This window comes from Peromyscus maniculatus, chromosome 9 (genome assembly GCF_049852395.1).
Source record: "Peromyscus maniculatus bairdii isolate BWxNUB_F1_BW_parent chromosome 9, HU_Pman_BW_mat_3.1, whole genome shotgun sequence".
NCBI classification, from domain to species: Eukaryota; Metazoa; Chordata; class Mammalia; order Rodentia; family Cricetidae; genus Peromyscus; species Peromyscus maniculatus.
Genome location: NC_134860.1, coordinates 69,529,479 through 69,556,459, shown reverse-complemented (window position 1 = coordinate 69,556,459; position 26,981 = coordinate 69,529,479). Strand labels below are relative to the sequence as shown.

The window sequence follows — 26,981 nt, the reverse complement described above, 5'->3', positions numbered from 1 at the left end:
TTTAATTTGCATATTATCAGTGATTAGTGTGGCTCAGAAACTTCTCACATGCTCTTTTAACTACCAGTATATTCCCTTGGTACAGTTCAAGTCTCTTGTTATTTTAGAAATTTACTTATTCCTCACTATTAAGTTTAGAGAGTACTTTGTATATTCTGAATACATTCTTTATCATGTGTATATGTTGCAAATATTTCCCAAGGTTTGAATATTGTCTTCCAACTATATTCACAGACTCTTGAATGATCAAAAATACATATTAATTGTGACAAATACCATTTTACACATTATAATTTTATTAACTGGCACGGGAAAAGTGGGTTGTTACACTGAAGGAATCTTTGCTTGACACTAAATCACAAAGAATTTCAATAGGTTCTACAAGTTTAAGGTTTACAGTTAAGATGAGGAACCACTTTTATCTTAACATTTTAATATCCATGAGAAAGTCTGAACCAAGCTTCTTTTCTCACATAGAGATGCTCAACTATCCACTTTCAATCTTTATTTTTAACAGTCAACAATCCCTATTATGTAGGTCCTTTGTTCAACACTATTCTGTCCAGGTCAACTACTTGTCCATCTTTTCATGCAGCACACTGTACATTAGTATACTGTTTAGTGAACCTTCATAATAGGTCTTGAAGTTAGAAAGTGTTAGCCCTCCAGTGCTGTGGATATCACTCTGTATAAATAAAATGCTGATTGGCCAGTAGCCAGACAGGAAGTATAGGTGGGACAAGCAGAGAAGAGAATTCTGGGAACAGGAAGGCTGAGTCAGGAGACGGTGAGAGGCACCACCATGACAAGTGAGATGTAAGGTACTGGTAATCCACGGGCCATGTGGCAACTTATAGACTAATAGAAATGGGTTAATTTAAGATAGTAAAAACTGCTAATAAGACACCCGAGCCATTAGGCCAAACAGTTTAAATGATATAAGCGTCTGTGTGTTTATTTTATAAGAGTATTTGCAACATATACACTGTGGGGGCTTGGCGGGACCTGGAGAGAAAACTCTAGCTACACTTTCATTTTACCACAGTAGTTTGGATTATTGCACTTCCCTTGAACTTTAGATGTGCTCACCAATTTCTATACAGGAACATGCTGGGGATGTTTTTTTTTTTTTTTTATTGGAAATTGCATTGTACCTAAAGATCAATTTGAGGAGACACATCATCTGAACATATTGACCCACTAATTTGGGAACACGGTGTATCTATTTATTTAGAACATATTCAATTTCTCTCACTGATATTTTACATTTTCAATAATAAAAAATAATTTGTCAAGCCAGGCTACATGGGAGGCTGAAGCAGGAGGATCACAAGTTCAAGGCCTGCCTAGGCCACAGAGCTAGTTCAAGGCCAAATTGTGCAACTTTTAAAAACACTGCCTTAAAATAAAAAGTAAAATAAGCTAGGTATGTAATTCATACCTAGAATAAGTAGAATGCTTACTTCGTATGTGAAAAGACCTAGATTGAATTACTCATACAGGAAAAAAGAAAGAGAAAAGAAAGGAAGGAAGGAAAGAAAGAACAATTTTTGTATATTTGATGGTATTATAAGTGGTATTTTAAAATTTTCCACTTCTAATGGTTATTTGCTAATAGAAATACTGTTTCATTGTTATATACATTTTTATTCTGCAATTTGGCACACTGGTTAGCTCCAATAGTATTTTCAGTGTATTTCTATATTCAAAAGGATTCTTGAAAGGGACATTCATTTTGACGGAAATCCTCACTCATGTTGCCTACATTAAAAGACAATACATGTTTTCCTTTCTTCTCTTTCCATCTTATTCTTGCATTGTTGCATTGTCTAGAATCTCCACTACAATGGTGAACAGCATGGGTGGAGTAGATGCTCTTGTTTTAGGATGAAAGCATATGATGTGAATTAGCAAGATTCCATCAGATGTTATAGTTATATATATTAAATGTATTATGTTTAATATAATAAAATATTAAAGTACTGAATTTTTTCTTACCAAAATTACTCATAATTTTGACAAGCTCAAAATTACTCATAAATATCAAACCTGGAAATGGCCAGAAAAAGGACAAAGAATAAAGATAACTATAATTTTTATATTAGATTTTTATATTAGAAACCACATAAGCAAGAAGACAGTGAAAATATATTTTTAATGCTAAAAGAATAAAACTGCCATCCTATACCAAGAAAACATATCTTTCAAAACATCAAATAATGAATTCTATTGAAAGTGGTAACTGTGTTGGTAAATACATGCATGTGTGTGTGTGTAATTTATGTGTGTATTAAATATATATATGTATAATTTTTATTTTAAAATTTAAAACACATTATAGGATAATTGAGCATTTAAAGGAAAACATTAACAATGTAGTCTAGAGTGTTATGTTACATACAGAGGAAAATGTCTGACATCATGGGAACAAAGGAGAGGAAAGATACATAAACAGTATAATAAAATTATCACATTATGTGTGGACTAGTATGACATCACTTGGAGGTTGATTGTAATAAGTTAAAAGCCCTGAAACAACCATTACAATAGAACAGTAAAGAGTTACAAGAAATAAGTCATGAAAACAAAATAATAAAATGTAGTCATGACCAAAGAAGATATGAAAAACACAGATATGAATGAGTAGGAAATAAAATGGAATGACAAATTTAAATCCAACCATTAATTTATCAATAATTGGGGCTGGAGAGATGGATCAGCAGTTAAGAGCACTTGCTTCTCTTGCAGAGGACCTGGGTTTGGTTCATATCACCCACATCACAGCTTACAACTGTCCTTAACATCAAAGCCAGGGGATCTAGATCCCTTGTCTGGCCTCCACCAGGACCAGGCACATACTTACGTGTGTGTGTGTGTGTGTGTGTGTGTGTGTGTGTGTGTGTGTGTGTGTGTGTGTGCATATTTGCATACATTTTAGGTTCATTCAAGTCAGGACTATGACTTCCCATCCCTCCCTCATGGCATCTAGCACAGATTACATACAAGGGCTTTCTGAATAATAATTAAGAATATTTTTCACTCAATGGGCTTTAGACCATAGTTCTTCATCCTTGTTCTGTGGAAGAGAGTGGAGCATCATGAACTTGCTACCTCCCTGAGTCCATTCATAAAGCCGTCGTTCTGTAGCCTCAAATTCCCTTCAAGGATTTCAAATCTGAGCTTTTTAGTGTCTTTGAAAAAGTCCCCGTTGTGAGCAGCGGTAGATCTGATGGGGAGAAAGAATGTCCCCTCTGAGCTTCCTTAATCTGGCCTCTGCTTCCTGTAGTGGCCAACTCTTTGCTCATCTGCTTCCTTCTGCCCCTCTCCTCACGCTGTGGCTGTCACATATTAGTTATGTAGGCCCACTCACCTCCCTAGTAAAGATTTCTAGGTGATCTGAAAACCCTACTGACTGCATTTAGCAAGCAAACTATACCTCTCGAAACAGCATCTACAGAACACTGCCCCACAGTATTCTCTGAGCTGGCAGTGTGGCTCACCAATTTCCCTGTCCAGTACTTAATGGAGCTTCCTTACAAGCAGGAGCAACTTATGTTTACTTTGTACCTTCCCAGAGTGTCATCACCTGAGGTCAAGCTCTTGGTCCTGATTTCCTACAAGCACTGTGCCTTATTCTAGCTACTGAGGGAGGCTAATCATTCTCTTATAGACTCAGTATGTTTGGATGCCCCCTTGTCACCTCATGGAGTGGCCTTTCTGCCCTGGCCCCTCCCCTGTGGAGAGAGGGGTGATTCTCCTTCGGTGACAGTGTTCCACCAGATGTGCCTTCCCATACCCTTGACTTTATCTTAATAAATAATCCTCCATATTTAGCAAAAATCATTGCATCTTTGTTTAGGGATTAGGGCTGGAGATATATTTAAACTACACTGAGCACTGGTAATCCTGGAAGGGCTAAAGCAATCCTGATAGTGTTATGGGGCCACAGCAGTTACTGCAGTCACTCAGCTGCAGATGTTATTAAAGCAGCAGTCTGTGCTCAGCATGGAACAGATAAGAGGAGATCAGTATGCATGTTCACATATGCACACAGGCTTACTCTAGTTTGCAGGAGTGCTTGCAAACATACATGCTTGCACACCCCAAATGCATAAATTCATAATTATGCTTGGCAATCATACACATTCATATAAGCCTGCACAAGCACATGGGAAATATGGCTGTCCATGCACATGAAAGTATGTATACCCAGCTGTGGCATTTTAGAACACTGAGATGTGTCTAAGTACATAGGCACATGTAGCCACTCCCCTGCACTTTTCCATGCACAGGTCTAGAAATAGTTGCTCAGTAGTCCCCTAGCACAGAGGACAGTGCTGAGAGTGGGAGTCCCTGGCTTGCAGACACATACTTCCAAGCAGCTCTGATGACTTAAGAATGTTTCTTCTTCCTACTTTTATGCACAAAGCTCTCTATTTCCTGGGGGTTTTAGCAAACATTTCTTTTCTGCCTTATGATAGTAGGAAACCCAACTTCAGCCTAATCAATTTGGCCCTCTTGCCTCAGGAGATAAGATACCACTAATAGCATTAAAGCATCTCAGCTCCTTGCCCACAGTCTGGTGTGGGGCTACCACCCCAACCACTAGTGGCTTTGATATTTCCTTCATTTACTCATGCATCACCTGAGCAGGTATCTCTCAAATTCCTGCCAGCTATCCAGATCTGTGCAATGGGTTCTGGAGGCTATGGGTACATATATAAGACATAGATCTTGAGATCTTGCAGGAGCAAAAGGCTTACCAGAAACAACAGCTATAGGATAGTAAATGACAGCTATCAGTGATGCAATAATGCTAATGCATCCAATGAGCAAGTGTTGAAGGTTCCCAAGAATATGCTAGAATATTCATTCTAAGTACTTGTGGGACTCAGTGTATAATTAGGCTCACAGCTATTATTCACTATGATGATGTGGTAAGGACATAGAGATGGATCATAGGGGAAAGGCACAAGGAGCATCTGGAGGAATTGATGGGCTGGTTTCTGTATGCTCTCCCTCCCTTAGCAAGAGAAGTGCAGCAGCATGTGTGTGGTGTGTCTACCTGAGTGAGCAGTTAGAAACACAATTCCAAGGCTTCCACTGAGGTAGGTCAAATAGGTACCTTCTGTTTAGCATATACCACAACTCTGGATGCCAGAAGAAATCAGGTTCTCAGCATAAACTCAGTCTGGGCATAGTGAGCCACCCTTATCACTGAGGAGACATATTATATGGGTGTGCAGACGTGACTCTCTACCAGTCAAATTCCCAGGTATAATCAGCCAAGGGTACATTTGTACTCAGGTCTAAGACCTGTGGTGTCAAGACCACTCTTGTTTTCTTTCCATAGTAGTAAAAAAAGGTAGACATCACTGGAAAAAGTGAGATGAGTATAAGCTAGGATGCTTAATGAGTCAGGGTCTCTTGAACTGAGTCATGAAGTATGGTGGCATCTGGCCAGGAAGAAGGGTTAGAAAGCAGAACATAGATAGGGTGGCTCTGTTTCATTTTTAGTGGGAGAGCAAAGAACAGTGTAAGGAGAGTGGTGAGCAGAAAGAACTGTGTTCTCAGACTACTTGATCAAAATTCATGAAGATTTGCTGCAAGCTAGAAACTACCAGACATTGAGAATTTAAAGCCAGACCTTAGTCCTTAAAGATTTCTTAGACAAAAAGGGAAAGAGGCAAGCAGCTGAATGATAGTGGGACAGATGAGGAAGGAAGTCCTTGAGCATTCAGACCCAGCCAAGACTTCAGAGACAGAGTTTTCCAGATGAGGAGGTAGGAACAGCAGTGCAGAATCCCTCTACTGCCTATGCGTAGCAGAGACAGGGTTTGAGTGGCCAAGAGTTTATATCATGTCATTCTTATGAGCAGGCCAGAGCTTCATGGTCATGCTTTTAGATGTATCTGTTTTGTTTTTGTTTGTTAGTTTGTTTTCTTGTATTTGTTTTTTTATTTGCAATCAGCAGGGCAAGCTCACATCCAACCACATAACTATTAATGTTTCTGATTGTTCACCAAGTACGTACATTATAGAAAGGACGCTCAGGTTCACTGTTAGGGGACCTGTCATGGTCATTCCTATTTTTCTTTGTTTTTCTGATACAGGTTCTCATGTGGTCCAGACTTGCCTTAAACTTGATATATAACTGAGATGACCTTGAACTCCTGAACCCCCTGTCTCCATCTGTCAAGTGCGGGAACTATAGGCACAGGTACATGGTATTGTTCCCTACTTGTCATGACTATCGATCCCTTCTTTCTCCAACTCATATCTATGTATCTGCAAGTCCTCCTGTCATTGTTTCTAAGCACACCCCCAGAAGACTACCTCTTATCATGGGTACTGCTGGCCATGAAATCCAAATCACCATCATCTCTCTTATAGCTGACATCTTTGCAGCAGCAAAAATGTTTCCTTTAAAATATAAATCAAGGCCAATGAGATGGCTCAGTAGGTAAGAGCACTGATCAGTCACTGAGCCAAGCTTGACTGCCTGAATTTATTATCTGATTCTTGAGAATGGATTCCTGCCAGTTGTCCTCTGGCTTCTACATGTGCTCTATGGCACACACCAGCACACACACACACACACACACACACACACACACACACACACATTAAATATTTTAATATGTAAATCAAGTCACATTGTTGTCTTGCCTAAAACCTTACAAATGCCTACCATCACCCTTAGTACAATCTGAGCTTTACACCAGTGTCTTATGATGACATAGTGGTCTGGCCCATGACTGCTTCTCTCACATCTGGACATCATTCCCCTGATCTCCTTTCCAGTCCAGAACACAGAAAGTTATTCCTCTCTTAGGACCTTTGTACTTTTTGCTACCTCTGCCCCATTCTCTCTTCTCAGAACACCAGGTCACTGGCTCCTTTTGCTTAAGCAGGTCTTGGCTAAGAAGCATCCCTCAGGAAGCTCTCACTAGCTTCTCCATCCCAAGCTCCACATGCCCACCCTACACATTCCTTCATCTTCATGGCTATTTGGTTACCTAATGTTATTTAACTGTTGATTCAACAGTTTGTCTGTCTGCATTCAATAACAGTGTAAATTCTCACATAAAGGTCTTGCCTAGCTCATTGCTACAGCATGTGGAAACACAATCAGCAACTCAGGGTTGAATGAATGAATTACCCATTGATTAATATGCAAGTGACTAAACCCAAGAAAAGTGACTTAAGAGGGGAAGAACTGATTTTGGCTAACAGTTTCACAGCATATGTCTGTGACCTGGCTCCTGGAGGACACTTGTATGCCCATGTTGGTAAGAGCAGAGTTCACTGAATCAGGAAACAGAGAGCTTGGAATAGAATCAGGGTTGGGCTAGAATGTTCAAGGCCTGCCCCCTCCCCTGTGATCCACTCCCTCCAGGTAGGCCTGGCCTATTAAATGTTCTGCAGCCTCCTAAAATTATGGGACTGGTTGAGGACCAAATGTTCAAGACATGAGCCTATGAGGGAAACAGAGACAGGTGGACAAGGGCAGGTGTATATGAGCAAAAGCTGTAGGACCACAGCTCTTCCTCAGAAGGATTAGTATGAGTAAGGTAAGCCTAATTCTGAGGGCCCTGGTGAACCGTCCAGAATAGCAAGTCAGAAATTCCCATCGGCCTGAGCTGGAACAGGTCGAATTGTAGTTAGAGTTAAATTCAGGGTACATGAGCTAAGACACAAGTGCACAGATGGACACAGCTTTTCCTTTTTCTCCCCAAGGAGAAGTCAGGTAGCCTCTGAGGCCAGTAGATCCAGCACACTGGAGTCAACTGGCCACACTGGTAAATCCATGAAAGAACAGAAAGAGCAGAGTCAGAAGGGCATTTGACCAAGGAGCCACTCAGACTCACACCATGCATATCCCTGCCATGGGCCAGCCCTAAATGGGCTCCTCTGGATCCATTTATGAAAGACTTGAAGAGGACTTTGGGGGTAGAAACAGAGCTCTCCAGAAGCAGAAAATGATGCAAGCACCACACACACACACACACACACACACACACACATACACACACCAATATCCAGCCAAGCTGGCTTTCCCAAAGCAGGGAACAGCATTCGCTTATGAATTCAACTCCAGTTCTGACTCCATCTCTCCTCCCAGAGTCTGTGAGAAACTAAGACAATGTTCTATATGGTAACCCATAGGTATTCTTCAGCTACACGGAGTTAAATGGGAGAACATGCAAGATCTGTGAACACTATCCATATGCAATTAAAAAAATGATAGAAGAAGCCGGGCGGTGGTGGCGCACGCCTTTAATCCCAGCACTCAGGAGGCAGAGGCAGGCGGATCTCTGTGAGTTCGAGGCCAGCCTGGACTACCAAGTGAGTTCCAGGAAAGGCGCAAAGCTACACAGAGAAACCCTATCTCGAAAAACCAAAAAAAAAAAAAAAAAAAAAAAAAAAAAAAAAAAATGATAGAAGAGATCCCTGCCCTTATTGGAAACTCTGGGTCCTGGGTGGCCTATACCCACTCTTCTCACTGCCAGGGAACAGAACTGCACTGTTTGTAAGGATGCAACTCCCCAGCAGATGGTGAATCAGACCTCGATGTCTCTGTGTGTGCTTTGTACATTTTACTTGTTGGTAATGAATTTACAAAACCTTTAAGTACGGAAAACAGAGCCTTCCCACGAACTGAACAGATGGGAGAGGAGGCTTTCTAAAGGCTTTTCAAAGTGGCCCCTTTTTCACCCCCCTCCCGGTTTAACATCTCTCTGTGTGTCTACAAATGGTTTATTAGTTGGGGGCGAGGGAGAATCTGCTCGGCCTTTCTTTCTCCAGCTCTCTGGAAAATACGAGGCAGTCTGGCCACAGTCAGGAGACCATTAGCAAGATGGCACTGGGTCCTAGCCAAGAACTTCCAACAGCCATATCCTGGAGTGTGACATAACTCATAGAGAGACCCAAGAAAGGGGATTCCATGCAATGCTCACTCTGAATGCCTAGGGAAGGTCAAGAGGCACAAGACTTCATTCCAAGCATCCATAATTAAATAGACTACAGTTGCAAACCAGAGGTAGGTTTCATCAATAGTCCTTATATCTTCTCTTCCCTAAAGCCATATCCTGAACCTTGTCACTTGTGTCAAGAGGTCACATGAACCATCTCTTTTTGAAATTATGTTTTTATTGTTGTGTGCATGTGTGTGTAAGATGTATGTGGGGATGCACGTGTGGAGGACACAGGACATTTTGTAGAGTTGGTTCTCTCCTCTCATCTTTATGTAAGCTCCAGGAATCCAACTTAAGTTGTCAGGCTTGGGGGACAATTACTTTAACCTGAGCCTATTTGCTGGCCCTATATCCCTCATCTCTTGATGCCAATCTCAGTCAGTGACTTTCCTGGTTAAAATGTTAGCTGTCCAGTTGACAGGGATGTCAAGAGGGCTGGTGAAAGCATGTCTCTAGGTGTGACTATTGAAGCTCATTCTGGAAGAGACTACTTTTCGAATTGATTGACTGAGAAATGCAGGTGACTCTCTTCAGTGCAGGGGAGCCTCACCCAACTCAGGGAGAGCCTAATGGTGAGAGCAAAGAGAAGAGCAGGTACAGCCAAGTCCTTCGTTCTAAGCACTCTAGTTTGTGGCATATCAAAATCGCCTTATGAGTGGGTGATTCCTTGCCAGGGAAATCCTAATCATAACAATTAATAGACCTGCCTGGGAAAGGTCAGCTTTACTGCATATCAGAAGAAATACCACTCTAGCACTTGCAGGAAGCTGCAGTATCCTGAGTTTAGAGCTGAAGTCTGTGGATCTCTGGCTTCATGTGTAAAATGGGGCGTCCAAACTGGGGACTCTTCCATTATACTCCAGGGATAGTAACTGAGACAAACATTCCCAACCTGCTTCCTCTTTACTTCATCCTCAAAAATGTCCCAACTTGCAGATCTAGCTATGGGTTTGATAAGACCGCCAGCCTTATATAAACCTCCGTGGCCAGCAATCGATGCGCTAAAATTGTAATATGTATGCAAACACAACATGTAGAACTCCGCAACAGTGGAATTCTCTGCCAGAAATCAATTGTGAAAGGGTACGTAAAACCACAGTAACATTAACTTCATCTAATGAGGCAATTGTGCTAAGTGTTCACCTGATTTCAGGAGAGGCCCAATGGAACAAGGCTGCACCACACTGTGGGAGCCCGTTCTGGGGTTCTTCGTGGCTTTACCCAGCAGGTCCGAATAGAGGATGATCAGGACCACGGGCCTGAGTGCAGGTGTCTGAGATGGTCTGCACTTGGCTGTGCTGGGGGAGGAGGTCTTTTGCTCCACCCCTTGGCGTCTCTATAAAAACCCTGGACCAGAGACAGTCCGGGCCCGTTGGAATAGGTTCCAGGCCCTCTCGAGGCTATCCTTTATTTTCTATCTGTTTATCTCCACAAGATTCTCCACTATAAATCCTTCTATCTAATATTTCCTGCTGCTCGCACTCAAGAAAACTCTGGGAAGCTGTGGGGGTGGTGGGTAAACGCCCCACAGAATGGCGCCATGAACAGGGACTAAAGAAAAAAAGGGACTAAAGAAAAAAAGGGACTAAAGAAAGGGGAAAAAAGGGACTAAAGAAAAAAAGGGACAAAAAAAGGGGGACTAAAGACAAATGAACAGGGACTAAAGACAAAGTAATAGGGACTAAAGATAAAGGAAAATAATAGTTTTATTACAGAGTTTTTGGTGAAAGTGCTGAGTCAGCCCTGCCAGTGGAAAGGCATGCCGGTGTTATGGAATATATATATATATATATATATATATTTTTTGGTGAGGCAGGGGTTTTATCCTCGAGAGAAAAGGAAAGCGGACTGGAAGGATGTCCGATGCTGCAGCGAAATTCTCTTCTGTCAAAATTTTCTATCTTCTATCCCTTTCGCAATTTCTATCTGTGAAAAATAAGGTATAGGGTAGTAATATAGTTGAGGAAAAACTTAGAAGTGTAAGATTGTGTAGGAAAAAATAAGTAAGGCAACTAGACAGAAAAACTCTTCAATTTTCTAACTTGGGGGGCTTTGAAAGCAAACTGGGAAGAAAAACTTTCTTTGGGCTTTACGGGTAGTAAAAAGGATCTTCTTTGAGCTTATGGGGAAGAAAAAGTTTCCTATGGAAGCTTTTGACCTGGGGACAGCTGAAATGCTAAGTCCAAGCGGCAGGAGAAAGTGTTAGAATTCTCCCTGAGGCAAAAATGGGGGTGTAAGAAGTCAAAGTTTAAAGTTGGGAAGTTTTGGGAAAAGTTGGTCTTTCTCCTGGGGGGAAAGAAATCTTTCTCTTAAACTCTAAAGCTTTTCTTGGAAAATTTGGGGGGAAAAATCTCTCTAAAAAGCCTTAATCTTTCTCTCTTAAGAAACTTAAAAACTAAAGCCTCTAACCTCTCTCAAAAAGAGGAGAGTAGAATCACCTGAAGATATTAGTATGGGGACCACCTGTGATTAGCTCAAAGGGAAAAAAACAAACCTCTTAAGACAGCAAAACCTCTCTAAGTTCTTTCAAACTTTAACAATCCTCCCTGTAATGCAGGAGGCAGGGACAAGTTTCTAAAAAGTCTTCTAAGCTCTGTCTCTTCAAGCTAGTAAAAGACAGTGGGTCAGAGTACCCTGAGGGAAACGCTTGGGAGAGTGGGTGAAGAGCTACAGAGAGCCCAAAAGGGCAGGAAACTTTACCTGAGAAAAGCAAAAAAGCCAAGCTTTTCAGTTACAGCCAAGTGCTTTGTTTTTGAGTGAGCATTTCAGAATGAAAAGGTGCTCCTAATCTTCCTAAAGCAAAGATCCCCTGAAGCAATGCAAACTGTTAGCATTGTATCCTCATTTGTGAGCAAAAACCCAGAGGCGACTGGCCAGCGTCTCTGAGTTGGAGTGCATTTCGGGGATACTAGGATTCCTGCAGTTGTAAACTTCCTGGAGCACAGAGATGAGGCAGGAAGGTGCAGGACCCAGGGGAAGATTGCTAATGAACAAAGCAAGCTAAAGCCTGTGGGAACGGCACAGTTGTCCACTTTCCTACAAGTCCCGGGTTGATAGGTCCACAGCTACAAAAAGAAATCTGAGAAAAAGCCTTCCTATCAGAGAAAGGACTTTTCTGGGAAAACAGTAAAGCTGAATTGTATCTGAAGCAGTTGTGCTGCTGAGTCAGAACGCTGTCTGGGGAAAGAGCCCAGCCAGGGCAGAACAGAACTATCCAGGAGTAAAGCTCTCTTTTCTGTCAGAGAAAGCACCTCTTTGAGAAAAGCTTTGTTTCAACTGACTCCCGGTGAGTTGAGGGAGTGTTGCCCTGAGAGGTGATTGCCTCTGGCATAAGCTCTGTCCTTGAGCACCCAGACAAGCAAACACAACCCACTGGGGGACTGGGCCAGGTGAAGGCCTGAAGAGGCAAAACACCTGTCCTAATGGGAGTTTAGAAATGGCAAAAACCTCCCTTGTTGGATTTTCAGTCTGTACACAAACTGCACAGACCCCGAAAACAAACGGACAAAAAGCCCCTACCTTCAGTAGCAGGGAAAGCCGCCGCTGTAGTGTCGGAAACTGTTTCTGGGGTAGAGGGGATAAACTGAGACCAAACTGGGAACTGTCAGGGAGAAAGACTCTGAAGAAATAGAGGGGACAGATTCCTCCCCAGAAAATGCATGACCTGACAAAGCTGCTAGAGTTTGAGGCAGAATTGGGGGGAGAAAAAAAGCCCCTACCTCCAAAGGCAGCTAGCAGAGGTACAGAGCCGCAGACAGATACCTGAAGCTCTGCATCTGGGGAAGGAAGGAGCAAGCAAAATGAGATAGATCAGTGGGAGAAAATCTCTCTGAAGGAGCTATGGAAAAGCTGTTGTAAATGATCTTGTTTTTCACTGACTGGCTAAAACAAACACAAGCCCCAAGGAAAGTTGCTATCAGAAATGGCAGTCTCAATGCCGGCTAACGAGGCAGGTGTGGATCTGATCCGGGGGCCAGTGTCTGATGAAGGAGAGACACCTGTTGAAGCCAGCTGAGAGACCAGAAACCTCCCAATGTGCCATAGCTGAAAATGTAAGATGCTTGTTCAAATCTCCCGTTGCAAAAGCAAAAAACTTTGTTCAAACCTCCCGGGCAAGAATTTGTAAGCAAGTCTGGTAAAAGAGAGCTAGTTGACTCTCAAACCTGATAAGAAATATGGGAAATGATATAAGGGACTGATATTATTATGGACTGACATAAGGGAAATGCATTGTGGGAAAGGTAGTTTTTCTGCTAAAGATGGCAACATTGCCCTGAAACGCTTTTGTCAACTCGAAAATACATTCATGGTAAACTTAAAATACAGCTTTTAAAAGAATGAGTAGGAAAGTCGTCTAAGTATCAGTTCCAATGAAAGATTGAAAGGATACGGAACTAGGTGCTTCGTGGTTTTGGGCTCCGTTGGTAAAATGCCTTATTTACCCTAATAGCCTTGCAAAGTGTTTACGGTAGTTGGATGACAAAAGCTACCTTTAAGAGCAAACAAGTCATTTAAAAATCCTTAAAACAAGGGAAAGCAGTTTATACACTGAACGTTGTCTTAGATATGAAGAAACTTATGTTAAAATTAAAAAAGTTCTTTGACTTTTGAACAAACTGCCTGCAATGAGTAATTCCTTTGCAAATCTAATAAGGAGACAAGGAAACAGGCATTCAGAAAAGAAATGACTGCTTTCTAGATGGGAAACAAACTTCAGAAAATCTAGCTGTTTTTACAAAAGAGTTGCTTCACCTGAAAGTTCCTTATTAAAAAAAAAAAAGACAATGCTAAATATTACAGCTGCTATAATAACATCAGGAGTTAAAGCTAATAAAGTGAAAATACTAAATCCTGAAACTCAAATGAAATGGAAAGATCCCTGCTCGGGATTATGGAAGGGTCCCGATCCTGTTTTAATATGGGGTCGAGGACATGTTTGTGTTTTTTCACAAGAGGAGAATGAAGCTCGGTGGTTACCGGAGCATCTGGTAAGGAGCGTGGAACTAAGAAAAGTCAGCTCCAATGACATTCCTATAAAGGAAACGAAATGAAAGTGGCTCGATTAGTGTTTCTGAGGTTTTGTCACTGGTTTAATGCAAACAGTGAGGAATAAGAGTTCGGAGCTGTGCCACTTTTGGCTTTACTAGCTTCTTTAGAAAAATACCTTATATCACCTAATAGCTGTGCAGTATTGGCGAAGAGCTTTACAGCAACTAAATAAGATAATTTCACCCTCAGCGTGAAGTTTTCAGAAGAGCATACCAAAAGTACTGCTGTAATAGAAACGTTTGTCTGAATTGAGGCATTTAGGGGAGCTATTGTGAATTTGGGTGAAGGGACAGCCTCTAGTTAAAAAACCGTTTACCGCTGACAGTGCATCTCTGCCTGTCCGGAACTGCTGAGAGAACTCGCAACTTTGGGGTGTGGCTTCGTCCTGAGAATGTTACAATCCCCTAGCAACAAGTATCACAACTCTATAATGACAACACTCACTAAATCCCAGTGCTTTATAGCAAAGCGGACTATAAACTGTAAACTTTAGAAATGATGTACGTACTTCCTGTCTAGTTAAGAGAATCTTTCTGATAGATGGTGATAATAATTAAGAGTAAGAAGTAGAAAGACGAATATAAGATATGTGAGTTTGTAAAATTCTGTCTTGTTAGATCTGTGTTAAGAAATCTTTAGGTGTTTGCTAAGTTAGATATATGCTAATGGTAGCCTATATAAGTTTGTAAAATAGATCTATAGAGTTCCTTTAAGAATATAAGCTTGTAAGAAGTATCTAAGGTAGTCTTAAGACATGTAGTAATAAGCTTGTAAGATGCTAGTTGTAAATGTAAGTTTAAATAAGAAATAAGATGGAATGAATATAAGTATATAAGAATTAATAGGAAATATATTTGCTAAAGTAGTTCTATAAAGTATAAATAAGTAGATGTTAATATGTTGTATGTGAGTTGTAAAAACATGTAAATGTTGAATATGAGTCTAAATGCTTTGCAAGGCAAAAAAAATGTTATATGTGAGTTTGTGAAAAAGTGTAAATGTTAAGTGTGAGTCTATTAATGTATATGGTGAAAACACCTGAGACACAGGAGATAGTGTCCTAGTAGACTGCAAAGTAGGCAGTCTGAATGGTTTCAAAAGCTCCAGAAGCCGCTAAGAAGCTAAGAATGGTGGATGCCAGAACCAGCACAAGGCATCCGCAGCTGAGATCCGTGGAATATCAACGCAGCACAGAAAAACCTGAGCTAACAGCAAAAACAGTGCGGTTTAAAATACTACTATAACTAAAAAGGTCTGTCTGTGAGAATAAAAGTTGCAGAGACGCTTGTTTAAACAAAAATTACTAACTGCAAAAAGTTTTGGTTGAAAAACGTCTCTTCATATTTGGAAGTGAAAGCCTGATACCAGAATTTATTTCTTGTTTGAACTTTTTGAACTTAAAATGAGATAAAATTACAAAAAACGTTTTGGTCATGGATTTCTTCAAATTTGGAAGGCTAGTACCAATATTTATCATTTGAATTTTGGTACTTAAATGAAATGAACAATAGAGATTTCATTGCAATGGGACAATTTTGAGCTTACTTATAGTAATGACCTAGGAACGGTTTTCTGGAATTGGGTTAAAAATGAAACTGTTTAAATGAAGAAATGTATTTCTACTTAGAATCAAGATGCAATTTTGTGTATGCGTATATGCTTTATTAACTGGAGATTTATGAATTGTTTTGTGGAACTGTTTATGTAAAAATGGAATTACTTATGGAACTGGTTTTGTGTTACAAATGGAACTGTTCAAACAGATAAGTTTGGGTTCCTCTAACTAGGTTTGAGACTTTGTTTAAAAAATTATAAAGAAAAGGAGGAGTTATGAGATTGAATTATGTTCGCAGAAACCTATTGATATTAATGCACCCTGGCTTTGTGGAATTGAGGAAATGTTTAAGTTTGATGTGATACATCGAAGTTTTTCCTATGTTCTGTTAACAAGAAAATTCAAATGACTGAGTTAAAGTTGTAAGACGGAGAAAATTGTTAACTATATATAGCACCATATATGCTAATTCTAATGGTTCTGTTAAGAGTTTGCTTTGAGTTGTAAGATTGAGAGAATTGTGACTATGTATAGCAATATTTATGTTAACCTGTTAATGGTAATGATGAAGCTAAGGGATTCTTTAAGTTTGTAGTTGCCTTAAGAGTTTTGGTTTAGAAAGGGCTTGAGGCAGCTAAGACTGCTGTGGTCACCTTGGACCTAATTCAAAAGAGAAATGCCATCTATATCATCCTCTACTCCCATACTGGGAGGTGTAACAGCTATGGAGATTGCTGTAAGCCATTAATAGTTATTTTTTTATATATTAAGAAGGGGGGACCTGTGGGAGCCCGTTCTGGGGTTCTTCGTGGCTTTACCCAGCAGGTCCGAATAGAGGATGATCAGGACCACGGGCCTGAGTGCAGGTGTCTGAGATGGTCTGCACTTGGCTGTGCTGGGGGAGGAGGTCTTTTGCTCCACCCCTTGGCGTCTCTATAAAAACCCTGGACCAGAGACAGTCCGGGCCCGTTGGAATAGGTTCCAGGCCCTCTCGAGGCTATCCTTTATTTTCTATCTGTTTATCTCCACAAGATTCTCCACTATAAATCCTTCTATCTAATATTTCCTGCTGCTCGCACTCAAGAAAACTCTGGGAAGCTGTGGGGGTGGTGGGTAAACGCCCCACACCACACTATGTCATCTGGCTGCAGGGAGGACAATGCTGCATTCCTGGTGAGCAGAAAGCCCTAGAGGAATGGAAAGGTGTTGCTAGTCTAGAGATGGCAAGAGAGGCCAGGCTGGCAAGTGAGGAGATCCCCCCTCCACTGGTATGCATCTGATTTGGATCTTCTCCCTTGTTTGAAGTCTCCTGCCTTAAGGATAAAAAGGGAAACAAAGCTTAAGAAACAAAGAAAAGGAGCAGGAGAAAGTACAGAGAAGGAATTACAGACAGGCTGAGAATGAGTTCCAAGGGAAGAACTACTCCAGGAACTGCTGGTCTACCTACATGTCCAGCATAGCCCAGGGTAGCTGGGGTTAGAGAAGTCCTGATTTTTCAGGAAAGAAGGGAGGGCAAGTCTTAAATGAGCTGGAATTTTCCATGTGCTGAGATATCCCAATCATCTTAGAGAACTTACTTGAGTGCATTACTAAATACACTTCCCCACCCTATTTATCACTTCTCAAAATGGTGTTATTACGGCCGGGCGGTGGTGGCGCACGCCTTTAATCCCAGCACTTGGGAGGCAGAGCCAGGCGGATCTCTGTGAGTTCGAGGCCAGCCTGGGCTACCAAGTGAGCTCCAGGAAAGGCGCAAAGCTACGCAGAGAAACCCTGTCTCAAAAAAACCAAAAAAAAAGAAAAAAAAAATGGTGTTATTACATTTTTTTCCAGTGTAACTTCTGGTTCAAATATGGTTCCCTCCTTCTGTTGCCTTTGAAAAGCAAACATTCTGAAGATGCATAAGAAGAGGTGAGCTGTGCATCCCAAAGGAAATGTGTATCCCCAGATGTGGAGACAGCACCTAGTAAGCACCAGACACTGAACAAGGAGATAAATACCGTTGGGAAGACACAACTTATCCAAAAAACTCCTGACCTGATAGAAAGAGGGCTACAATCCTCGTGCCTAGGACTGTGGGGCACATGGACAAGGAGAAGGATAATAATAGGGGCAGGAAATCAGGATCACTCCTCAGCATAAGAGAAAAAAACAAGCGAAACCTCAAAGGACAAACAGGATTATCAGAGTAAAGAGTGGAGAATGGAAAGATGGTAAAAATGCATGGAGGCTGACTAATGGAGACCAGTGTGAAGACAGCCAGACAACCAGTTAGACAAGACTTCAGAGTTACGAGGACAGAGGTGATGACAATCATCTTTGATTGACAAGGCATTGTATAAAAGTCAAATGTGACACAGAGCTGACCCAGGGTTGTTTGGTTGGTTTCTCTACATGGCACACAGGTGGCTCACATCTAGCCACAACCCTTCCCTGGTCTCTGGCTGAGAGCCTCTAATGGAGGAGAGCCTCCATGCTCAAAGCACTCGTAAGAACTCTACATCCAGATGTGAAGCAGTCAGAGGTGAAAAGTTTCCTCAGGGAAAACCAACGCCATGTCTTCATGCCTATCCTTGGGAGAGGGAAAATCCAGGGAAGCTCCTTTTAGAGATGGTACTGGAAGGGACAGAGAAAGGAAACATGATGTTTTTGACAGAAAGAACAGCCTGAATGTGAGATAAGGAAGTGAATGTCTCTCACTTGCGCTCAAAATAGGCGAATCCTGCCTACCCTCTAAATTCTAACTCACTTTCTTTCTTTCTATGGCATCCACTCAAATAATTACTGGGTAGAGATGTTGGACTTTTATATTTGGATAGTGTGTGTGTGTGGGGGGGTGGTCACATGTACTCTATTGAATGTATATATAGCCAATAAATCTCTCGCTATGTGTGTAAGTATATACACATATATTTATAATACATACATATATACATACACACATAAGAATAGATGCTTAGATGAAGAGATGCATGTGCTAGCTGTAAACTTATATCTGGATAACAAAGGAAGTACGTTATCCAAGAACAGGAAGCTGACTACCAGCAGTCAGTGATACACTTTGACTGGGAATGTTTATAGGCTGGAAGGTGCTGGTGCACACACCCTCCGCATCTGAGTCTTTGGCATGGAGCCTGAAAGTGTGAGGGTTTGGATGCAGCTTCATGGCTGCATCCCCACCTTGACAGGGTGGATAAAATTACAAAGAAAGTACAACTAAAGGCAACAGGTAGGTTGAGAGCAGACAGGGTTCTAGGATTGGGTGTTTACTCTTCCTCTCTGGTCAGCAAAGGCCTTGACAGGGAAGTCATTAGCATCCACTCCTGAAGCTTGTCTTCATTGACTTCTCTTGGGCTTTAGCCTGTTGCCCTTCAAATGCCTGGAGATAGAAGACTGAACCTGGAGATGGATTAGCCTTCTTTTCCAATTCTAAAGATTCTGGGATCATTTTCAGGGGTTATTCTGTTTGTTTGGGCAGAGTTGGTTCTTCATTTCTATAGTTCCCAGCTTCCCCCAAGCCCCCATCCATTTAAAGGAATGCCAATGTCTGTATTCCTACCCAAGAGTCTCCTCCCAAAGTTAAGTTACTAATTAGAAATTATTTATACCCCTGAACATATGCAGGCATACTCCTGCTCAGCATGCTGTTCGCATGAGCACCCTGATTCACACCCGCTGCTCTTTAAATGTCCCCATCACTCTGGCTCTCTAGGCTGATTTCCACAGGCACCCACCCCTTGAATCCTCCATCTGAACAGCTCTCCTAATCAATGCGTGCCAGAACCCAGTTACCTCTGCTCCATCCATCTTCCTAAGGGTCCTTTGTCATTGGTCAGTAGTGCACTGGGGAAAATCATGATGGAAACGCCTTCCACCACTCTTACCATGAAGGAAGAGCTGGCAATGACTGCAGAGGGCCAGAGCTTTTCACTATGAGAGGGTTCTTAAGATGTCATATAGACTTCAACGTCACGCACGAGCACACACACACACACACACACACACACACACACACACACACACACAGCCTTGTCAGAATAATACAACAGAACTATTACATTTTGCTATCTTCCTGAGTCAAGGGACATGTACAGAGGTAACTGTAAGTCCTGGTGCTGATGTCCCTATCAATAGCTTTTGTCTGACTGTTGTAACATCTTCTCATTTTAAAGAACACCTTTAATCAGCTGTAAAAACAAAGCCAAAGAGATGTGCTTAGAGCTTGGAGTGAAGGAGAAAGTCTGATAGAGAATGCTGGGACAATTAAATCCGTTGTTACCCTTCCAGCTTACAAATTGGAATCACCTGCTAAGGGTGTGCCTGGCTCATTCCCCCGCTCCCCTCCAGCCTGATTAGGATTCTAGACAACTGACTCCTGCTTCTGAACATGCATCAAGTAAACTCCCTGATCTGCAAGCCGATTCACATAACAGCCTCCCTAATAAAGCATGAGGCACAGCTGTCTGAGCACATCTGTTTTCTTGTAGATCTCCAGAAAATCCTAAGAAAACAGGAGAGGCAGAGGCAACCTTGACCCAAAATGTCTCCATCTTCCTTCTGCAAGGAGGCTCAGTGTAAAAAAACAGAGACCTAAACATCCTGGGAGTGCTAATGTTAGAGCTGGATTCAGATATAGAATTCATCATGAAGTTTTTTAATTCCTGTAGTGAGTAACCACTGGGTGAGGTTGTGGTGAGGGTGCTAAGGATGTGAGAGAAGAAAGGATGTGAAAGGTGGTAGAAATCATACACTGTGGAGGTAATATCCCAGGAGTGACTTGTCCATTGTAAGCAGGAAAAGACTTAGGGCCATCAATAGCTAAGAATGTATAAAAGGATGAAAAGCCAAGGAGCACTCCATAGCAGAACAGTCCTGAAGCCAAGAATCCAGGGAGCTATTAGGAAATAAAGGGAAAAGTTGGCTCTAGGTTGTTCAATATATTATGTTTGCTCTCATACAGTTTCAGTCCACAGTTCTGTTGAGTGTACTGTCACTTTACTCATACTTTTCCCAGCCACTAACAGGGGCTGGGCTGTCTTTCATTATTGCTTAAAATACTATTTACCAGCTATTCCAACTCTGCTCCAGGCTCCTCAAAGGCAAAATGCCATGTTGCTTTAATCAGTGACAATGGGAAGCCCAAAATCTCTAAATGGAAGAATGCAAGCTTGGCAATGACACATTTTCAATATCTTATACCCTTTCCCAGAATACATCTGGCTGAGACCAATCCCCACTTACCTGAGGATCTTCTGATTCCTAGCTATTATTTCTGTCCAAATGAATGATTTCTTGAGACTGTTTCAGGTTAGAGACTGCAAGCAAAATGGTAAAATGCCTATTACAGTGTCGGATATGTACAAGGGATGGAATTGTTTGTCTGATAAAACTATTTCTTATTATCAGTTATAGCTAGAAATTTGGGTTAAAGCTTTAGAAAGATCAGGGAATTATGGAAAGCCATGAGCTAACCTCACCTCACCAACTCCACAGCTTCCAAAGAGCGTCACTTCCTGTCTACCCAGGCTTATATGCCTTGGTTTTCTGCCCTGTCATTGGCTCTTAGCCCAGCTACTGCACTGACTCTTCATACTCAGCTCTGTCACTGTCTGTCTGTCCGTATAGACCTCCAGGTCTCAATGGTTGGTACTGGGATTAAAGGCGTGTGTCACCACACTTGGCTTTGTTCCCTAGTGTGGCCTTGAACACACAGAGATCCTGCCTGCTAAGGGATTAAGGGAATGTGCTGCCTGACTTCTTTGTTTACTTAAAATGGATGGCTTTTTCTCCCTGATCTCCAGGCAAGTTTTATTAATTCACAAACAAAATATTACCACAACCAGTAGATCACAACTTATAGATAATAGTGTGTATTTTTCTGAAAATTGTTATTTTTATGTTGTGCATAGGCACACACATGCACACAGATGATCATGCAGGACTGTGTTGCCAATGGAAATGGAATGTATAATTATTACAACTGATTATTCTAAGACAAACAGTTGAATGCCTAGCAGACGAACCTCTGAGAGCAAAGATAAACTATACTTGAATTTAGGTCAAGAATCTGATGAAGTGAAAAGATGAATATATGGGGACAGGGTTCGGGAATGTTTCCCCATTCAACAAACTAAGAACAAGATCCAACTGTGTTTCTCACAAGTTCCTAGTATATTCTAAGGAAAGAGAGAATTCCCCTTCTTCCCTGAGAGTGGAGTGAATAGAAGTGGTTCATTGAGGTAGATATATTTTGTGATCTTAGAGCCACTGGGCAACTACTGTGAGAATGGAAAGTCAGATGAGTGGGGCTGGCTTAGATGGTAGAGTGCTTACCAAGCACACACAAAGCCCAGAGTGTCATCCCCAGCCCCACAAAACTGAATGTGGTAGTACATATCTGCAATCCCAGAGTTCAAGATGATATTTATTGTAGAAGGATCAAACTTCAAGATCATTGTAAACCATGTAGTGAGTTTTGAGGACACATTGGCTTAGGAGACCCTGTCTTAAATAATGGCAACTGGAAACCAAAACAAAAATCAGATGAATGGAATCCCTCCTACTCAAACCTAAGTGCTGGTTTGAAGAGCCAGACAAAACTAGCCCAAGAACATAAAATATCAAGAAGACTCTAGAGCAGTGGTTCTCAACCTTCCTAGTGCTGTGACCCTTTAATATAGTTCCTCATGTTGTGGGGACCCCCAATCATAAAATTACTTTTGTTGATACTTCATAACTGTAATTTTGCTACTGTTATGAATTGTAAATATCTGTGTTTTCTAGTGGTCTTAGGCAACCCCTGTGAAAGGGTCCTCAACTCATAGTTTGAGAGCCAATGCTCTAGACTGAGCATAGGAAATAAGACCTTTCAAGAAAAGAGGACTCTAAAGGAGAGAACTGATACTTTTAGTGAGTTCCGTGACTGTCGACAGCATGCAGTAAGGGTTATCTTAAGTGGCAAGAAGCACCAGATTGACCCAGATCTTTGATTCTTAAGCTTAAGCCTACTCAAGGCAAGTTGCTGCCTTCTCCACAGCCTTCATTTTATAACTGTGAAGTTTTCTTTTCTCAGAGAACTCACACTTTATCATGTGTCCCCTTTCCACTAAAGGGATATTAAAGTCATATTAAAATATTTCAAGAATCCTTTTTTTTTTTATGGAAGCCTAACAAACTTGTGTAGAGACAACAGAAAGAATAATATAATTTTGTTCAATTTTGCTCAAGTGGAAAAATTTGAAAACCAGAAAGAAATGGCTAATTTCAGGAAAATTAAAATTAGCAAATTGATCACAGAGAAAATAAACAACTTGAACAGAATAATTACCAAAGAAGAATTTTGACTTTTGAAAAACAATGTCAAAAAGCTCCTGTAAGAAAAATGAAAGCCAATTTATTTCACAGACTAATTCTGTATAATGTGTAACATATGTCTGCAGTGTTTCTTTAAACTGTTCCCGACCATTTCTAAATGACTGCTGTAAAATTAGAACAGCATTGATTAGAATGCCTGACAAATTGAGAACAAAACATATCCACAGACCAGTTTCCCTGAGAGATGTCAATGCATGCTTCTTGAAGAGAATATAGAATACAGAACCAGGCAAGAAATGAAAAGAATAATTACCCACAACTAAGTGGTGATTTTTCTAAGAATGCAAGGATGGCTTAACTTTATTAATATATTGGGTCAGGATAAAACTTCCATAAATGCTGTAAGAGATTTTCTCAAAAATTCAACATTCTTTCTTGACTTAAAATGTTTTAAACACTCACTTCCTCATTATGATAATAACTTTATATATTTCAAATCAAAAGCTTCATTATTAATGGAAAAAATATTAGAGCCTCCATTTTTAATGTAAGGGACTAAACGATAGTGTTCAACTTTGTACTGTCACTTAATATGAGTTAAGATATTATTCAATATAACACAAAATAGGAATACAAGTAGAAAAGGAAGAAAAATATTTGCACCATTTAAAGGCTATATGCCTGAATAACAGAAAATTTCTGGAAAAGTCAACTAAAATTTTTGTTGTAAAAGATGAAGGAATTAAGGAACAATACAGAAGTTCTATACTTTTCTCATGTCATTGGGAGCTCTGGAAAACAAAGATGTCTATGTACAATATTTCTGACAAATTGAGTCACCTTTCAAGGACTTTAACAGATGTATAGGATGCATACTAAGAGACTACGGACTGTCATGTGAGACAAAAGGGCAGATGAGTAAATGCAAAGATAGGCTAATAGCTCTTGGGAACACTCAGTAAGATAAAGATATTACTTCCCTTTAAATTACTCTATAACTTTAAAATTAGCTTACCAACTACATCCACTTTTAGGCAGGCTAACTTTAACACACACACAAACAAATTTGTAATAAACTTCAGGAAGAAAAAGACAAAAGAAAGGCCACAATACGATCTATCAGAAATTGAAATGCGTTGTCGCAAAGCTACAGCATTCAGCAGCATGGTGCATGGTTAAGAATAAGCTCTTACTGTTCCGACACAAGGAGTGCAATTAGTATTGCTCATATGTACATGGGAGTAGAGTTATCCACTGGGTCACAGGCTCAGGACTCAGTGTATTACAGGGAAAAAGAGAAAGAGAACATGAAATTGGAAGGGAAATGTGTTGGGGGAGGAAACTGGAGGGAAGTTCTTGGAGGGAGAGAATGGGGTGGTAAGATTAAGATGCATTGTATATATCTATGAAATCTTCACAAAATAAAAATATTATTAAAGAGAACAGAGAATAGAGAAATACAGTCAAATGTACTTAAGAGTGAAATATATATGAAAAATTGCTTTGCACATTCGTGTGGAAAGATGAATTATTCAATAAATATTCAAACAAAATAATAGTTATAACACCTGCTTCACATCCAAAAGATTCGTTAACAACTTAAGCATAAAACATGTACTAAAGGAAAACAAGAAGTGTTTAAAATAACTTCAATTTTCAGAATTGGCAATTATGGTTCATCACGTACTTTACTACATAAAATTAAAAAACAATCTCAGAGAAAAGGTGCCATTAAAATATTTCTACTCAAGATGGAGTTTGAAGTAATCATCAGTGAGATAAAAGAAAAACCAAAATCACCAAATTAGAAAGAAGGAAGTCAGATTGTCCCTCTTTGAGGATGAATGTTCTAGATCTAGAAAAACATGGAGATAAAAACCATTAGGATTAATATACAAATTCAGTAACTTTGCAGAATACAAAGTCAGCCCACAAAACCCAATAGCATTTCCAGGTCCTAACGGTGATTGTTCTGAAAAAGATGCCAAGAAAACAACTCAATTTATAATAACCATTAAAAAATTCCACCTGCAAATTAATTTAACCAGGTATATATAATTGTAAAAATCTATGTACAATGACAAGATACAAAAAAACCCATAATAATCTTGAGAGAGAAAAAGTAGGAAATAACATACCACTGCCTGACTTCAAAATACACTGTAAAGCTATAGTAACCAAAATAGGATTAAAGATAATAAAGCAGACTCATAAACCAATATATCAGAATGTTTCCTAGAAATAAATAAAAATACTTACAACTAATTTTCAACAAAGTTGCCAGGAATACATATTGGGAAAAGTACAGTCTTTTTAAAATAAATGTTATTGGGGAAAATAAACATCTAAACAACTCAAAATGAATTACAACTTAAATGTAACACTCAGAACTTTAAAATAACTAGAGAAAAACTCAAAGGAGTGCTTCATGAAATTGAGTAAGTCTTTAAAAGCACAGACAAGAAATCAAAGGGACAAATGGAATCACATTAAAATAAGCTAAGAAACAACATGTAGAATGGGAGAAAGCATGTGCATAGTATATATCTGAAAAGGAGTTGAAAATGTGAAATACACAGATAACTAACACAGCTTTGCTTTCCATGTGTGACAAGTACCTAAGAAAACAAACACAAGAGGAGGAAAGTTTTATTTGAGCCCAGAGTTTCATACATTTTTAGCTCTCATCTTTAAATTTATGTAAGGTAGTGCCTCATAGAAGATGTAACATCAAGGTACATATTTCAAAAATCAAGATACATCTTTTCTACCATTATACTTTAAGCACCAGGCAATACACTGAGAGAAGAAAAGTATGTAAAAGGACACAGATTGCCAAGGAAGAAATATCACCACATTTCTTCATGACACAACTCTCACTAAGGAAAAACATGATGAATTAAGGGGAACAGCAACAATAACTTTTGTAAATGATAAGTGGTTGTAGCCAGGTTATAAGATACAAAGGGAATATGCTAGACTGAATAACTTTCCCATGTTCTAGTAGTAAGCAATTGGATTTTGAGATTAAAACATGGACTCGCTCCCTCTGGAATGCTCCCAAATCAACTACTGATATAGGAATAGAATAACTAATATGCAGGGTATTTATGAAATATGGCTGGTAAAGGAAATTTTGAAGAACTATATAAAGAATTAAATACATAGAGAGATAATTCATGTTGATGAATATGACAGCCTAACCTTGTCAAGATACCAATTCTTAGCTTCATCCATAGAGCTAATACAATCCTAAGAAAAATCTGAAAAAAATTGTTTTGTATATAACTAATGAATTCTAACATTAATATGGAAAGGCCAAAAGACCCAGAAAGACTAAAATAATGTGGTGGTGGAGGAGGAGGAGGAGAAAATGGGGGAGGAAGTGGGGTAGTAAGAGGAAGAAGCAGGAAGAGAGAAGAGGAGAAGAAAGGATGAGGGGTAATGATTAAAATAACTGAACCTGCCTGACCTCAGGACTTGCTGTGGCAGAGTGATTAAGACCACAGTTGGGGATAGAATGGACAACTATATCAGTGGAACTGAGTAGAAAGAAATAGACCCACATGGGAACAGTCAACTTATCTTTAAAAAAGGAGCAAAGACAATGGAAGAACAAAACAGCCCTTTCAACAGACGGCACAGCACAACTAGACAATCACATGAGCTAAGGCCACTAGTATTCCTAGACATTGATCTTACATTCCCTTACAAAAATTAATCCATGCAGATTATAGATCTAATTGCAAGACTGTGGAACTTCTGGAACACAACCTGAGAAAACCTAGATTGTTTGTAGATGACTAGGATTTTTAGATAAAGCGCCAAAGGCATGATCCATGGGAGAAATAATTTTCTTCATTTATTTAATGCCAAAAATGAGAAAAAAAAAGTCACAGTGGGAAAAAAAAGACACAGTATGGGAATAACAATATCTTCGGAGAACACATGTAATAGACTGTGAGCCAAGATCTACAAAGACACCTTAAATTTCAAAAATAAGGAAAAACTGGTTAAAAAAAAAATCAAACAAAGCCAGGTGTGGTGGCACACATCTTTACTTTCAGCACTGAAGAGGCAGAGGC

At 40.1% G+C, this 26,981-nt stretch overlaps 1 long non-coding RNA gene across 4 annotated transcripts in view; it reads right to left on the bottom strand.

Moving 5' to 3' along the window:
- LOC121832091 (uncharacterized) overlaps window positions 1–26,981 on the bottom strand; it is a 107,590-nt gene that overhangs the window by 64,327 nt on the left and 16,282 nt on the right. For 3 of the 4 annotated variants that reach the window (XR_013042089.1, XR_013042087.1, XR_006075618.2), the window contains exon 1: window positions 20,824–20,898. The exons of the other annotated variant lie outside the window; for it this stretch is intronic. This is a non-coding gene — a long non-coding RNA (uncharacterized LOC121832091). Of the gene's footprint in view, window positions 1–20,823; window positions 20,899–26,981 lie in introns of those variants that run through there. 4 annotated transcript variants of the gene reach the window in all.